The following is a 19,013-nucleotide window of genomic DNA, read 5'->3' as shown; positions in this document are numbered from 1 at the left end:
TACAAACGCTTGAAGACATGCTACGAGCTTGTGTTATTGATTTCGGAAACAGTTGGGATCGACATCTACCATTAGCAGAATTTTCCTACAACAACACCTACCATTCAAGCATTGAGATGGCGCCGTTTGAAGCACTTTATGGTAGAAAGTGCAGGTCTCCGATTTGTTAGAGTGAAGTGGGGGATAGACAGATTACGGGTCCAGAGATAATACAAGAAACTACCGAGAAAATCATCCAAATTCAACAAAGATTGAAAACCGCCCAGAGTCGACAAAAGAGCTACGCGGACAGTAAAAGAAAAGATATAGAGTTTGAAATTGGAGAAATGGTCATGCTTAAGGTTTTACCTTGGAAAGGCGTTGTTCGATTTGGTAAACGGGGGAAACTAAATCCAAGGTACATTGGACCATTCAAGATTATAGATCGTGTCGGACCAGTAGCTTACCAACTGGAGCTACCTCAACAACTCGCGGCTGTACATAACACTTTCCACATCTCAAATTTGAAGAAATGTTTTGCTAAAGAAGATCTCACTATTCCGTTGGACGAAATCCAAATCAATGAAAAACTTCAATTCATTGAAGAACCCGTCGAAATAATGGATCGTGAGGTTAAGAGACTTAAACAAAACAAGTTCACCTGGAATGCTCGTAGAGGACCCGAGTTCACCTGGGAGCGTGAAGATCAGATGAAGAAGAAATACCCGCATTTATTTCCAGAAGATACGTCAACACCTCCAACTGCTTAAAATTTCGGGACGAAATTTATTTAACGGGTAGGTACTGTAGTGACCTGAACTTTTCCATGTTTATATATATATTAAATGAAATTGTTATTTACATGATTAAGTGTTTCCAACATGTTAAGCAATCAAACTTATTAAGACTTGATTAATTGAAATAGGTTTCATATAGACAATTGACCACCCAAGTTGACCGGTGATTCACGAACGTTAAAACTTGTAAAAACTATACGATGACATATATATGGTTATATATATAGTTAACATGATTTTATTATAAGTATGTATCTCATTAGGTATTTTAACAATGAGTTATATGCATAAAAATGAGACTATTAATTTAAGAAACTCGAAAACGATATATATAACGATTATCGTTATAACAACGTCTTACTAGGTACATATGAATCATATTAAGATATTGATACACTTGGTTAATTATGTTAAATGATAAGTAAATATATTATTAAGTGTATTAACAATGAAATACATATGTAAAAATAAGACTACTAACTTAATGATTTCGAAACGAGACATATATGTAACGATTATCGTTGTAACGACATTTAACTGTATATATATCATACTAATATATATTATATATCATAATATCATGATAATATAACAATTTAACATCTCATTTGTTATAATAAACAATGGGTTAACAACATTCAACAAGATCGTTAACCTAAAGGTTTCAAAACAACATTTACATGTAACGACTAACGATGACTTAACGACTCAGTTAAAATGTATATACATGTAGTGTTTTAATATATATTCATACACTTTTGAAAGACTTCAAGACACTTATCAAAATACTTCTACTTAACAAAAATGCTTACAATTACATCCTCGTTCAGTTTCATCAACAATTCTACTCGTATGCACCCGTATTTGTACTCGTACAATACACAGCTTTTAGATGTATGTACTATTGGTATATACACTCCAATGATCAGCTCTTAGCAGCCCATGTGAGTCACCTAACATATGTGGGAACCATCATTTGGCAACTAGCATGAAATATCTCATAAAATTACAAAAATATGAGTAATCATTCATGACTTATTTACATGAAAACAAAATTACATATCCTTTATATCTAATCCATACACCAACGACCAAAAACACCTAAAAACACTTTCATTCTTTAATTTTCTTCATCTAATTGATCTCTCTCAAATTCTATCTTCAAGTTCTAAGTGTTCTTCATAAATTCCAAAAGTTCTAGTTTCATAAAATCAAGAATACTTCCAAGATTGCAAGTTTACTTTCAAGTTTTCTAAATCCATTCCAAGTAATCATCCAAGATCAAGAAACCTTTGTTACTTGCATTAGTTGATCTTTCTAATACAAGATAATAATCATATTCAAACTTTAATTCAATTTCTATAACTATAACAATCTTATTTCGAGTGGAAATCTTACTTGAAATTGTTTTCGTGTCATGATTCTGCTTCAAGAACTTTCAAGCCATCCAAGGATCCTTTGAAGCTAGATCTATTTTTCTCATTTCCAGTAGGTTTATCCAAGGAACTTGAGGTAGTAATGATGTTCATAACATCATTCGATTCATACATATAAAGCTATCTTATTCGAAGGTTTAAACTTGTAATCACTAGAACATAGTTTAGTTAATTCTAAACTTGTTCGCAAATAAAAGTTAATCCTTCTAACTTGACTTTTAAAATCAACTAAACACATGTTATATATCTATATGATATGCTAACTTAATGATTTAAAACCTGGAAACACGAAAAACACTGTAAAACCGGATTTACGCCGTCGTAGTAACACCGCGGGCTGTTTTGGGTTAGTTAATTAAAAACTATGATAAACTTTGATTTAAAAGTTTTTATTCTGGGAAAATAATTTTTATTATGAACTTGAAACTATATCCAAAAATTATGGTTAAATTCAAAGTGGAAGTATGTTTTCTAAAATGGTCATCTAGACGTCGTTCTTTCGACTGAAATGACTACCTTTACAAAAATGACTTGTAACTTATTTTTCCGACTATAAACCTATACATTTTCTGTTTAGATTCATAAAATAGAGTTCAATATGAAACCATAGCAATTTGATTCACTCAAAACAGATTTAAAATGAAGAAGTTATGGGTAAAACAAGATTGGATAATTTTTCTCATTTTAGCTACGTCAAAATTGGTAACAAATCTATTCCAACCATAACTTAATCAACTTGTATTGTATATTATGTAATCTTGAGATACCATAGACACGTATACAATGTTTCGACCTATCATGTCGATACATCTATATATATTTCGGAACAACCCTAGACACTCTATATGTGAATGTTGGAGTTAGCTATACAGGGTTGAGGTTGATTCCAAAATATATATAGTTTGAGTTGTGATCAATACTGAGATACGTATACACTGGGTCGTGGATTGATTCAAGATAATATTTATTGATTTATTTCTGTACATCTAACTGTGGACAACTAGTTGTAGGTTACTAACGAGGACAGCTGACTTAATAAACTTAAAACATCAAAATATATTAAAAGTGTTGTAAATATATTTTGAACATACTTTGATATATATGTATATATTGTTATAGGTTCGTGAATCAACCAGTGGTCAAGTCTTACTTCCCGACGAAGTAAAAATCTGTGAAAGTGAGTTATAGTCCCACTTTTAAAATCTAATATTTTTGGGATGAGAATACATGCAGGTTTTATAAATGATTTACAAAATAGACACAAGTACGTGAAACTACATTCTATGGTTGAATTATCAAAATCGAATATGCCCCTTTTTATTAAGTCTGGTAATCTAAGAATTAGGTAACAGACACCCTAATTGACGCGAATCTTAAAGATAGATCTATTGGGCCTAACAAACCCCATCTAAAGTACCGGATGCTTTAGTACTTCGAAATTTATATCATATCCGAAGGGTGTCCCAGAATGATGGGGATATTCTTATATATGCATCTTGTTAATGTCGGTTACCAGGTGTTCACCATATGAATGATTTTTATCTCTATGTATGGGATGTGTATTGAAATATGAAATCTTGTGGTCTATTGTTACGATTTGATATATATAGGTTAAACCTATAACTCACCAACATTTTTGTTGACGTTTAAAGCATGTTTATTCTCAGGTGAATACTAAGAGCTTCCGCTGTTGCATACTAAAATAAGGACAAGATTTGGAGTCCATGTTTGTATGATATTGTGTAAAAACTGCATTCAAGAAACTGATTTCGATGTAACATATTTGTATTGTAAACCATTATGTAATGGTCGTGTGTAAACAGGATATTTTAGATTATCATTATTTGATAATCTACGTAAAGCTTTTTAAACCTTTATTTATGAAATAAAGGTTATGGTTTGTTTTAAAAATGAATGCAGTCTTTGAAAAACGTCTCATATAGAGGTCAAAATCTCGCAACGAAATCAATTAATATGGAACGTTTTTAATCAATAAGAACGGGACATTTCAGATGGTTCCGAGGCAGGACTCATGTTAGTAAGCCCCGAAGTAAAAGAATTCACTTATGCTTTACGCTTCGATTTCAGTACAACAAATAACGAGGAGGGACACGAAGCTTTGCTTGCAGGACTAAGGCTAGTAAGAGATCTGAACATACAATATCTCAGAGCATTCGTTGATTCCCAGCTTGTAGCCAATCAAGTGGCAGGGACTTTTGAAGTAAGAAGTCCCACTATCTAACAATACTTGGCGAAAGCAAAAGAGCTCATCGGACAGTTTAAGGGCTTTGAGATAGAACATGTCAGAAGAAGTCAGAATAAGAAAGCAGATGCCTTGAGCAAACTTTCCTCCATAACCTTCGCTCACCTAGTAAAAGAAGTCCTGGTTGAAACCTTAGAACAAAGATCTATAGAAGCTGAAGAGGTTAATGACCTCTATCCAGACGAAGACAACACGTGGATGAAACTACTAAAGGACTACCAAGCATATGGGCTACTACCCGAAGATAAAAAGGAGGCAAGGAAAATTAGAATCAAGGCACCTTTATACAAGCTTCAAGATGGCAAGTGATATCGCTCCATTTATATATGTTTTATCTCGCGATATCTACCTCACTTTGTTCGAATTTTGACTGTCTTGGAGCCTATTTTATGTGCTATTGAGCTAATTGGTAAATTGAGGGCTAAGGACTTAATTTGGTGTAAAATTGATCAAATCTTGGGCAAAATTGGCTAAGGAATTGGAAAGTGCAGAATCAGCTTCAAAAGCGCTGATATTGCTCCAAACGAACATATAATTAGTCGCAATATCGTTCCAATATGTAAAGTTTTTAAATGTAATTTCCTTATTGTTAGTTGTAATAGTTAAATAAATAAGTGCAAAGACGAAAGACGCAAATCGCTCGAAAATGAAGATTTAAAGACGAAAATGAAGATTTGAAAGACGAAAACGTCCAAAATGCTCAAACGTACAAGTTACACTCCAAGTGGTTTAATTTATCGATAAATAACGTCTAAAAATTGACAAAAGTACAAGTCGCGAAACGTAAAGTACAAGATATTAAAGCATACGAAAAGGCGTTTGAAAAACCGGAACCGAGACATAAACCGAGTATCAACGTACAAGTCAACGGAGCAAAAATTACAAGTCAACTATGCACAAGAATATAATATAATATATAAATAATTCATAATAATAATAATAATATAATAATAATAAAATAATATCTCAATTTACAAATTGAGAATTAGCGAACTACAGAATTGAACAAGTTGATTGAAAACTTCACCAAAGTCTTCTCATCTACCAATCAACACATGCTGTACCTTTCCAACTTTATCAACTAAATTATCACCTAAGGATCAAACTTGAAATAGTGTGATAAAATTGCCTATAAAAATAAGCATACGGAGCACTCATCAATTACACCTTCATCAATCATCAACTCTCTGTCTCTCTTATATATTTATATTTTAATTATAATTTTAATATTAAGTTAATAATAATAAGGTTATAGTGGCGAATGTTGTAAGTTTGTAAGTCGAAACTCTGTCCGTGTAACACTACACGATTAATACTCATTGTAAATTATGTTCAACATTTTTAAATTAATGTCTCGTAGCTAAGTTATTATTATGCTTATTTAAGCCGAAGTAATCGTGATGTTGGGCTAAATATTAAGATTGGGTAATTGGGCTTTGTACTATAATTGGGGTTTGGACAAAAGAACGACACTTGTTGAAATTGGACTATGGGCTATTAATGGGCTTTATATTAACTAAACGATACCTCGTTAATTTAATATAAAGATTACAATTTGATGTATCTATATATGACCACATATGCTTAATCGGGTACGGTGGGCGGGATATCTATAAATACGAATTATTGTTCATTTGACCAGACACGGGGATGGATTAATAGTTAATGGACTCATTAAAACAGGGGTGGATTACATTCAAGGGAAATTGGTGTAATTGTTAACAAAGTAGTAAAACCTTGGATTACACGCAGTCGATAACCTGGTGTATTCATTAAACAAAGTATTAAGACCCTGTTACAGTTCGAATCCCCAATTAGTTGGAATATTTGACTTCGGGTATAAGGATAATTTGACGAAGACTCTCGCACTTTATAATTATGACTGATGGACTATTATGGACAAAACCGTATGGACATATCGAATAATCCAGGACAAAGGACAATTAACCCATGGTAATAAATTAAAATCAACACGTCAAACATCATGATTACGGAAGTTTAAATAAGCATAATTCCTTTATTTTATATCTTATCGCACTTTTAATTATCGTACTTTTTAATTATCGCAATTTTATTTACTGTCATTTTATTTATCGCACTTTTAATTATCGCAATTTTATTATCGTCATTTACTTTACGCTTTAAATTAAGTTATATTTATTTTTAATATTTTACATTAGGTTTTAATTGTAACTTAAGACGTAAAATCGACAAACCGATCATTAAACGGTAAAACCCCCTTTTATAATAATAATAATAATATTATTTATATGTATATTTTTATACAAATATAGTTTAAAACATATAGCGTTAAACTTAGCTGAGTCACTGTGGAAATATTTTGTAGCTGAGTCACATATAGCGTTAAAACATGTATCGTTTTAATAATATTTTGTAGTAAAATATAATCTTTTACGTACCCCTTTGCTTTAACATCAAGTATTTTTGGCGCCGCTGCCGGGGACTCGTGGTTATATAAAAAAAAATAATTAAAAAAAAATCTGGTTTTTTTTAAAATAAAAAAAAATAAAATAAAATAAAAAATACTTTTTAAAAAATAATATTTTTTTTTTTTTAAATTAAAACGTAAAAAAATAATAAAATAATAATTTAAAAAAAATTTAATTTCGTAAAAAAAAGAAAATTTTTTTTAAAAAAAATATTAAAATCGTAAAAAAAAATTATAGTATTTGGGCCAAACCAGTTTGAACAGGCAATTTCAGATTTTACACATGCAATTTCAGTTTTTAAACACGCAATTTCAGTTTTAAACACGCAATTTCGGATTTTACACACGTAATTTCAGTTTTTAAACATGCAATTCCAGTTTTAAACACGCAATTTCATATTTTTAACAGGCAATTTCGGATTTTACACACGCAATTTCGGTTCTGAACACGCAATTTCAGACTTTCAACTCGCAATTTCAGATTTTCAACACCCAATTTCCGTTTTTGAACACGCAATTTCAGTCTTGAACATGCAATTTCGGATTTTACACACGCAATTTCGGTTTTGAACATGCAATTCCAAATTTAAAAATAAAATAAAAAAAATAATATATATTTTTAAGATTTTGTCTATAAAATTAAAAAGTGTTTTTAATTTAAGTTTTATTACCTTTAGATTTTTAGACTTTAGTCGCAACTTTTAGTTGTAAGTTTGTAGACGCTAAGCTTTAGACGTAAAACTTTAATTTGTAAGTTTATTTTGTTTTTCGACGATTATTTTTCGACCTCTTATTTTTCGACACGCTTTTTCTTTTTCATTTCTACGCTCTAGTTTTTAGGACTTAGAATTTTTTCTATTTCTTCTCTAAAGATTCAAAACTTAAAATTATTTTAAGCGGTTAAATTGATAGACATCCAAATTTTCTGGTTCGTAGTAATACTTGGATTTGTTAGTGGCGAGTTGTGGGCTTCCGATTTAAAGGGTCCTGGCTACCTGCTGCATCTATTGGCTATTCGAAACGTGAGCAAAATCAGAAAAGTCTATTAATTTGATAACTTATATAATTTTTATTTTTATAACTAATAGGATATTCAGTGAATGCACCGAGCAAAACGTTCACCACCTTTTATACGTTCACCACCTGTAACTCGATCAAGACATCTAGCCAACATTGTCGCCGTTGATTTATCTTTAGAATCGTCATCCAGTCGACCAAGTACTCCAATTCAAATTTCTGATAATCCATTTTTTGAACCCGACTTCACAATTGAGAACCCGGAGGATATTCAGGGATAATTCAGAGATCCTGAACCACTAATCATTCCTCCTGAACCACAAATCACTCATTCAGAAATTGTCGAGGAAGAAACCATTAAGTCAGAATCTTCTAGCGATTCAGATTCAACAAACTCAATCATGGAAAATCTGGAACCTCTAAGTGTGAAAGACCGAATGAGAGCTAAACGCACTGGCCAAGGTCATGCCATTACTCAACCAGACATTAATGCGCCAAATTATGAAATCAAAGGACAAATCCTACACCTGGTAACTAATCAATGGCAATTTAGTGGTGCACCGAAGGAAGATCCAAACGAACATCTTTGAACCTTTAATAGGATCTGTACTCTATTCAAAATCCGAGAAGTGGAGGATGAACAGATATATCTCATGTTATATTCCTGGACTTTAAAGGGAGAAGCCAAAGATTGGTTATAATCGTTACCTAAAGGGGCGATTGATACATGGGATGTTTTAGTTGAAAAATTTCTTAAACAATTCTTTCCGGCATCTAAAGCCATGAGACTTCAAGGAAAAATTGTCACGTTCACGCAAAAGCCAAATGAAACTCTATATGAAGCATGGACAAGATTTGGAAAGTTATTGAGAGGATGTCCGCAACATGGTTTAGACACTTATCAAATAGTACAAATATTCTACCAAGGATGCGACATCACTACACGAAAAGACATCGATATAGCAGCTGGTGGTTCTATTTTGAAGAAAACCGCAACTGAAGCTTACAAAATTATTGATAACACTGCTTCCCACTCACATGAGTGGCACCAAGAAAAAGATATCGTTAGATCATCTAAAGCGGCTAGAGCCGATTCTAGCCATGACTTTGATTCCATTTCCACAAAGATAGATGCTGTCGAGAGACGAATGGAAAAGATGACTAAAGATATTCACTCAATACGAATTAGTTGTGAGCAGTGTGGAGGACCACATTTGACAAAAGATTGTCTTAGTATTAAACAAACAATGGAACAAAGAGAGAATGTTTCATACATGAACCAAAGGCCTGGAAAAAATTATCAGAATAATTATCAACCGCCAAGACCAATCTACAATCGAAATCAGAATTATAACCAAAATATTCCATACAACAACCAACAAGGTCCTAGCAATCAACAAGTATCTAATAATACTTACAATCAGCAAAGACCTATTTTTCAAAATAAACCACCACAAACCGATGATAAAAAGCCAAATTTAGAAGATATGATGTCGAAGCTAGTTGAATCTCAAACGCAGTTTTTCACATCTCAGAAACAAACCAATGAACAAAATGCTCAAGCATTTAGAAATCAACAAGCTTCTATTCAAAATCTGGAACAAGAAGTAAGCAACCTAGCAAGGTTGATAGGTGAAAGAAAGCCGGTAAGTCTACCTAGCGATACAAATGCTAACCCCCGGAATGAAACAGCTAAAGCCATTACCACAAGAAGTGGTATTACACTTAAACTACCTGAAATACCTATAATATCTGATGACTCTATTCCTATTACACAAGAATAACAACCTGAGCAAGATAAGGAAACAGAACCAGTAGTTGAAAAGGTTCATGAAGATAACACAATTAAGGTTAAACCTTATGTTAAACCATACCAACCACCACTTCCTTACCCAAGTAAAATGAGAAATGAAAGACTTGAAGCCGAGCAATCCAAATTCTTGGATATGTTTAAACAAATAAATGTCAACCTTCCTTTCATTGATGTGATTTCAGGAATGCCTAGATATGCTAAATTTCTGAAAGATCTAATCACAAATAGAAAGAAAATGGAAGAACTCTCGGCTGTTACTATGAATGCAAATTGTTCTGCAGTACAATTGAATAAGATACCAGAAAAATTATCAGATCCAGGAAGTTTCACAATTCCATGTTTTCTGGGTAGTCTTAGTTCAATAGAAGCATTGGCAGATTTAGGTGCTAGTATAAATCTAATGCCGTATTCATTATACGCTAAACTAGACCTTGGAGAATTGAAACCAACATGAATAAGCATACAACTAGCCGATCGATCAGTAAAATATCCTAGAGGGATAATGGAAAACATGCTAGTTAAAGTTGGTACTTTAGTATTCCAGTAGATTTTGTTATTTTGGACATGGAAGAAGATTCTCGAGTTCCTCTAATATTAGGAAGACCATTCTTAAACACGGCTAAAGCAATAATAGACGTGTTCGGTAAGAAACTGACCCTAAGTATAGAGGACGAGAGTGTTACCTTTTCTGTGGATAGAGCAATGCAACAACCGCAAACTGCAGATGATACATGTTATTATATTCAAACTATAGATTCACATGCAGAATTGTTAGAAGAATTTCCAGAATTACAAGGAACAGGAGAATGTTCTTTAGGAGAAGGAACTGAACCAATTGATGAAGCTGAAATGTTAGCCGCACTTATGGCTAATGGATATGAACCAACAACAGAAGAAATTCAAATGCTAAAAGGAGAAGACAGATATCGATATAAATCATCGATAGAAGAACCACCGACATTAGAGTTAAAGCCACTTCCAAACCATTTGGAATATGCTTATTTACATGGTGAATGTAAATTACCTGTAATAATATCGTCTTCTCTTACTGAAAATGAAAAATCTCAACTCATTTCTGTGCTAAAAGCTCATAAACCAGCTATTGCATGGAAGATTCATGACATTAAAGGCATAAGTCCTTCGTATTGCACACATAAAATCCTTATGGAAGAAGGTCATAAAACGTATGTGCAACGCCAACGAACACTAAATCCTAATATGCAAGATGTTGTTAAGAAAGGAATTATTAAACTGCTTGATGCAGGATTAATTTATCCAATCTCTGATAGTCCATGGGTAAGCCCAGTTCAATGTATACCTAAGAAGGGTGGCATGACTGTCATCACAAATGAAAAAAATGAGCTTATTCCTACTAGGACTGTAACAGGATGGCGTGTTTGTATTGATTATAGAAAATTAAATGACGCCACCAGAAAAGATCACTTTCCTTTACCTTTCATTGATCAAATGTTGGAAAGATTAGCCGGAAATAGTTACTATTGTTTTCTTGATGGTTTCTCCGAATATTTTCAAATTCCAATAGCACCCGAGGACCAAGAGAAAACCACATTCACGTGCCCTTATGGTACTTTTGCTTACAAAAGCATGCCATTTGGACTTTGCAACGCCCCTGTAACCTTTCAAAGGTGCATGATGGCGATTTTTCACGACATAATAGAAGAATGCATGGAAGTTTTCATGGATGACTTCTCAGTCTTCGGTGATACATTTGAATCATGTCTAGTTAATCTTGAACGAATGCTTATTAGATGCGAACAATCAAATCTAGTACTTAATTGGGAGAAATGCCATTTCATGGTTAAAGAAGGCATCGTTCTTGGTCATAAAATTTCAAAGGAAGGAATTGAAGTGGATAGAGCTAAAGTAGATGTAATTGCTAAACTTCCACATCCCACCAATGTTAGAGGAGTTAAGAGTTTTCTAGGGCATGCCGGTTTTTACCGACGTTTCATAAATTTTTTTTCTAAAATTGCCACTCCTATGAATAAACTCCTAGAAAAGGATGCTGCATTCATCTTTTCGGATGAATGCATCAAATCTTTTAATATTCTTAAAGAAAAACTCACTAATGCGCCGATCATGATAACTTCAAATTGGAATTTACCGTTTGAACTCATGTGCGATGCAAGTGATTTTGCAATGGGAGCCGTTTTAGGACAAAGAATTGAAAAACGATTTCAACCTATTTATTACGCTAGTAAGACGTTACAAGGAGCACAAACGAACTACACAACTACTGAAAAAGAACTCCTTGCTATTGTCTTTGCTTTTGACAAATTTTGTTCATATCTTGTTCTAGCTAAAACGGTGGTCTATACTGACCATTATGCTCTTAGATACCTATTTTCAAAACAAGATGCCAAACCACGATTAATCCGTTGGATCTTACTCTTACAAGAATTCGATATTGAAATCCAAGACAAAAAGGGAGCAGAAAATCTCGCCGCTGATCATTTTGCTCGTCTTGAAAATCCCGAATTAGAAGTTCTAAATGAATCGGCCATACAAGATAACTTTCCTGATGAATATCTCTTGAAAATCGATTATAATGAAATTCCATGGTTTGCAGACTATGCAAACTACTTAGTATGTGGATTCCTTGAAAAAGGGTTGTCGTACCAAAAACGAAAGAAATTATTTAGTTATATAAAACACTATTTTTGGGAAGATCCACATTTATTTAAAAGTTGTCCCGATGGAATAATACGCCGATGTGTATTCGGGGATGAAGCCAGTCAAATCTTAAACCATTGTCACACAGGACCAACAGGAGGGCATTATGGGTCTCAACTTACAGCAAGAAAAGTTTACGATGCTGGATTCTATTGGCCTACAATTTTCAAAAACGCACAACTTCTTTGTAAATCTTGTGATGCATGTCAAAGGGCCGGAAAAATAAGTCAACGTGATGAAATGCCACAAAATGTCATTCAAGAATGTGAAGTATTTGACGTTTGGGGTATTGACTTTATGGGTCCATTTCCAAAATCTTATAATAATCTCTACATTCTCGTTGCCATTGATTATGTATCTAAATGGGCGGAAGCACAAGCTCTCCCAACTAATGATGCACGAGTTGTAGTCAACTTTTTAAAACATCTTTTTGCTAGGTTCGGAGCACCGAAAGCTTTAATAAGTGATCGGGGTACTCATTTTTGTAATAATCAACTTGAGAAAGTTCTCAAAAGATATGGAGTAACTCATAAAATCTCAACCGATTATCATCCACAAACAAGTGGACAAGTTGAAAATACCAACCGAGCTTTAAAACGTATTCTAGAGAAAACCATAGGATCAAATCCGAAGGAATGGTCCATGAAATTGGAGGATGCACTTTGGGCTTTTAGAACAGCCTACAAAACTCCAATTGGAACCACACCTTTTAAACTCGTTTACAGAAAAGCATGTCACCTTCCAGTAGAAATTGAGCATAAAGCATTTTGGGCTTTGAAGACATGTAATCTTGATTTACATGAAGCCGGATGTCTACGGTTAAGTCAACTAAACGAATTGGAAGAATTAAGACATGATGCGTATGAAAATTCGTTAATCTATAAGGAAAGAACGAAGAAATGGCATGATAAAAGAATCAGAAGTTTAAAAGAATTTAAGGAAGGAGACAGAGTTCTTCTTTTCAATTCACGATTCAAGCTATTTCCTGGAAAATTGAAATTAAGATGGTCTGGACCATTTATAGTCAAAAGAGTTTTCCCATACGGAACAATAGAGTTAATAAATTCAAATGAGATTGAATTTAAGGTTAATGGTCACAGAGTGAAACATTACATACATGATCCGATGGAAGTTGACAATGAAGTTAATCACAATTTCGACACCACAGCTAACTAAGTGTGGGGAGAATCAAATCTTTTAAGGATAATATGTATTTCTGTTAGAGTTAGATTTTTTGTTTTCATGTAGTTATCGAGAATGGAATCCGAATGGTCTTTCCCTAGCAGACCCTAAAGAACTAATCTTCTCCCTCCATTCTGAATTTTTATTTCTTTTAGGTTTTACGAGATGAAGAATTCCTTTGATCTGAACCATGGTCAACTACTACACGCTATGATTACTAAACGTAATAATAACACACTCCCGAGTGAAGTGGTATCATTCATAAGAGGCAAAATGGACGAAGTAAGGAGAGAACTCAGGAAAGATCATCATAAGATACATTTTGGTAAAGGAAAATCAAAATCCGCAACAAAAAGAAGAGCACGACACCTTCAAAGATGTTATAAATGCGGAAAATGGTCACACGAAGGTAAATGTTCAAACAATCAAACATATTCAAATACTGAATTTGTTACTCTATGCAGAGAAGGACCGTTCGTATGTTTAGAAGAAAAGATATTGAAGAATCGAGGGTACGCTTATGTAGCTATGGAAAACCAAATCACACGACTCTCCTATGAGTCGGCTAAAGCAGGTCTATGAGAATTCTCTCTCACGGGTATGTATGTACGGTTTTTATTTGTTTTTATTTTTATTGCTTTTAACCTTTTAATAATAAACGCTGAATCGTTCGCTATAAAGTATTAAATTGGTATTCAATAAAATTAGGTATGCGAAACCGAAATTATTGATATCATATAAAAATTTATTACATCACTGCGAAATTTACCGTTTATTCTTAAGGTATAAATATCTTTAATCAATCAACCCAAAATATTTCAAAAATTCGCGAGGAGTAAAACTAGGTTATGGAACCGAAATTACTTTACCGAAAAGAGGGGCGTATATTTTTGATAATATTTGATTGATTAAAGTGGGATAAAAGACCAAAAAGATTTTTAATTTTAATTTTTACCTTGTTTTTAAAATTAATATATAAATATTAAATTATTAATGTAAATTTTTAAAATCAATATATTTAAGTTTTTAAATATTTAAAAAAAAATTTAATATTTTTAATATAAGTTTGTAAAATTAATGTATAAAAATATTAATGATATTTATATATGAATTTTTAAATTTTATGCATTTTAAATTTAAGTTTGGTGTGAATTTAAAAAAAAAAATTTACTTTATTTCATTAAGTTAAAAATTGATTTCCAAAATTCATCGTAAGTTGAAGACTAGGTCTTTGAACCGAAATTGCTTTACCCAAGGGCGGGACGAGAAATTTTATTATCATTATTTTTAATCTTATTGATCTAAAGTATGCCAAAAAAAAAAACCCAAAAATCTTTGCTTTTAAAACAATCACTTTAAAATGACAAATTTTAAAATTTTGTCGAGGGACGGACTAGGTAAACATACCGAAACTACCTCTACCTAAAGTAAAAGGAAACAAAATGTTAAAAATTATTCATTTAAATTATTTTAATAAATAAAGGTTTTATAAAAAAAAATATTATGTATATATTTGTTTGTAGTTTATATTATGTACAAAACAGGGTAAAATAGCACACTTTCAAAAACTGGCATTATGTTCAGCAAAAGCTACTAATTTTAACGAAAAGACGTAAAATATCAAATGTGATATAAAACAATAGGTTTGCAAACTCGGTATTTTTAACCATTTTTCTATACTAATCACCCTCATGAATTTAAATTTTTACTGATTTCTTGCAAATGAGGGCATTGCAAGATCTCAAGTGTGGGGAAGGGTTATAAATTCTCTCGGGTTTACACTTGGTTTAATTGCCAAATTTTGTGAAAATTTGAAAAATTTTCATCTAAATGAATTCAAAATAATGTTTATACATATTTATGAACGATGAAAACTAGATGTTAATACCGAAATTATCGTTACCTCGGAAAGGAAATAAATTGAGAAACACCCTAAAACGCTTGAATTCATTTAAAATGGAATAAGGAGAATAAAAAGGTAAAGAAAGAAACTAAGTGTGGGGAGAATGTACCAAGTTATTCAATAAAACTATCTATCACATGTTTCTGTAAAGTTTATTGCAGGTGCTTTTGTTTTGGACTAAATTAACTATTTTACCCGTAATATTATAATAAAGATAAAAGAAAAGATGGAACTACACGATGAATCAATTCCATCATTAAAAGAAAGTAAAGTCTTCCGAAAAAGAAATGCGCTTCTTGATTTAGGTCAGGAAGTTGTCTTCCAGACCAGTTGTAGAGTCTACGAAAATCCTTGAAAAGTTTTCTCGAAAATCAGCTGGAAATTCACGGACCTCAACATCAAACAGGGTCACTAAGTGGTCAGACTTATCCTAACCATGAGAGGATCTGTCTCGTAAAATGGGAAAATCACCGTGCAAATTAGCTTGATAAGACTAATGAATCAGACCCCCAGAAAGGATAATCTCCTTAAAGATTAAAAATCAGCTTTTAAGCCTGATATTACTCAATCCTTGAGATTGACCTTAAAGATTGAGAATTACAAACTCATGGAATTCAATGATATCTAAACTCGAGCTTGAACGAGAAAATATTTTGATCAAAATTAAAACCGATTTGTTTTCTGAAAACCTATTTTCAAGGCGTTCATTACCATTGAACTTAAAATCCTGAGAATTCATCAGAATTCATTAGGTCACCTGAACCAAATCGGGAGTCAACCGTAAGAACAGTGGTTGCATAGCATGGTCGAAGACAGGACCTTGTGCCAGACCGAAAAATTATAGGGTGATCTTTGCTATTTCTCCTACAAAGAATAGTAATTGCATCCGATATGTTGTGGACCATAATCAAAAGCATGTCATTAGACATTGCCTTAACAGTTGCTTGTTCAACGCTTTCCTTTACAACTGGATGGTAGTTTACCGAAAGGTAATATACGGAGCAAGTAAACTGGATGTGTGCTTTCCTAATACAAGGTTGGCAAGTGGGTGACACAAAACCGCAAGTTTTGAGCTAAAATTTTAAAATCTGAAACCCACAACACCCACAAAACAATTTGCAACAACGATAAAGGGTTAAATTGGAAAACTTATCTAGGGTAAAAACTAGATTGAATTTTCAAAAGATCAAATATTTTCATAAAGATCCAATCCTTAAAGGATCTAACTTTTCATAGTCATGTGGGACTGTAAACCACAAACGTTACTATCATTGTTCATACCACTATATCAAAATCACTGATGTATAAAGTGTGAGAATAAAAAAGTGATTCGAGTGAAGTGTGATTTTATTTCAAGTTCTATATTGCTTGAGGACAAGCAACGTTCAAGTGTAGGGATATTTGATATTGCTCCAAACGAACATATAATTAGTTGCAATATCGTTCCAATATGTAAAGTTTTTAAATGTAATTTCCTTATTTTTAGTTGTAATAGTTAAATAAATAAGTGCGAAGACGAAAGACGAAAACGTCCAAAATGCTCAAACGTACAAGTTACACTCCAAGTGGTTTAATTTATCGATAAATAACGTCTAAAAATTGATATGAGTACAAGTCGAGAAACGTAAAGTACAAGATATTAAAGCATACGAAAAGGCGCTTGAAAAACCGGAACCGAGACATAAACCGAGTATCAACGTACAAGTCAACGGAGCAAAAATTACAAGTCAACTATGCACAATAATATAATATAATATATAAATAATTCATAATAATAATAATAATAATAATAATAATAATAATAATAATAATAATAATAATAATAATATAATAATATCTCAATTTACAAATTGAGAATTAGCGAACGTACAGAATTGAACAAGTTGATTGAAAACTTCACCAAAGTCTTCTCATCTACCAATCAACACATGCAATACCTTTCCAACTTTATCAATTAAATTATCACCTAAGGATCAAACTTGAAATAGTGTGATAAAATTGCCTACAAAAACAAGCATACGGAGCACTCATCAATTACACCTTCATCAATCATTAACTCTCTGTCTCTCTTATATATTTATATTTTAATTATAATTTTAATATTAAGTTAATAATAATAAGGTTATAGTGGTGAATGTTGTAAGTTTGTAAGTCGAAACTATGTCCGTGTAACACTACGCGATTAATAGTCATTGTAAGTTATGTTCAACCTTTTTAAATTAATGTCTCGTAGCTAAGTTATTATTATGCTTATTTAAGCCGAAGTAATCGTGATGTTGGGCTAAATATTAAGATTGGGTAATTGGGCTTTGTACCATAATTGGGGTTTGGACAAAAGAACGACACTTGTTGAAATTGGACTATGGGCTATTAATGGGCTTTATATTAACTAAACGATACCTCGTTAATTTAATATAAAGATTACAATTTGACGTATCTATATATGACCACATACGCTTAATCGGGTACGGTGGGCGGGATATCTATAAATACGAATTATTGTTCATTTGACCGGACACGGGGATGGATTAATAGTTAATGGACTCATTAAAACAGGGGTGGATTACATTCAAGGGTAATTGGTGTAATTGTTAACAAAGTAGTAAAACCTCGGATTACACGTAGTCGATAACCTGGTGTATTCATTAAACAAAGTATTAAGACCTTGTTACAGTTCGAATCCCCAATTAGTTGGAATATTTGACTTCGGGTATAAGGATAATTTGACGAAGACTCTCGCACTTTATAATTATGACTGATGGACTATTATGGACAAAACCGTATGGACATATCGAATAATCCAGGACAAAGGACAATTAACCCATGGTAATAAATTAAAATCAACATGTCAAACATCATGATTACGGAAGTTTAAATAAGCATAATTTCTTTATTTTATATCTTATCGCACTTTTAATTATCGTACTTTTTAATTTTCGCAATTTTATTTACTGTCATTTTATTTATCGCACTTTTAATTATCGCAATTTTATTATCGTCATTTACTTTACGCTTTAAATTAAGTTATATTTATTTTTAATATTTTACATTAGGTTTTAATTGTAACTTAAGACGTAAAATCGACAAACCGGTCATTAAACGGTAAAACCCCCTTTTATAATAATAATAATATTACTTATATGTATATTTTTATACAAATATAGTTTAAAACATATAGCGTTAAACTTAGCTGAGTCCATGTAGAACGAACCGGACTTACTAAAAACTACACTACTCTACGATTAGGTACACTGCCTATAAGTGTTGTAGCAAGGTTTAGGTATATCCATTCAATAAATAAATAAATAACTTGTGTAAATTGTATCGTTTTAATAATATTTTGTAGTAAAATATAATCTTTTACGTACCCCTTTGCTTTAACATCAAGCGCCGCTCCTCATCTAAGAGCGCCACTCCCCTGGAGAAAAAGCACCGCACCTACTGCAAAAGCAACGTTCTCATGCACATTTCAGCTCCATT

Source organism: Rutidosis leptorrhynchoides, chromosome 9 (assembly GCF_046630445.1).
Source record: "Rutidosis leptorrhynchoides isolate AG116_Rl617_1_P2 chromosome 9, CSIRO_AGI_Rlap_v1, whole genome shotgun sequence".
NCBI lineage: Eukaryota > Viridiplantae > Streptophyta > Magnoliopsida > Asterales > Asteraceae > Rutidosis > Rutidosis leptorrhynchoides.
This window is presented reverse-complemented; position numbering follows the sequence as displayed.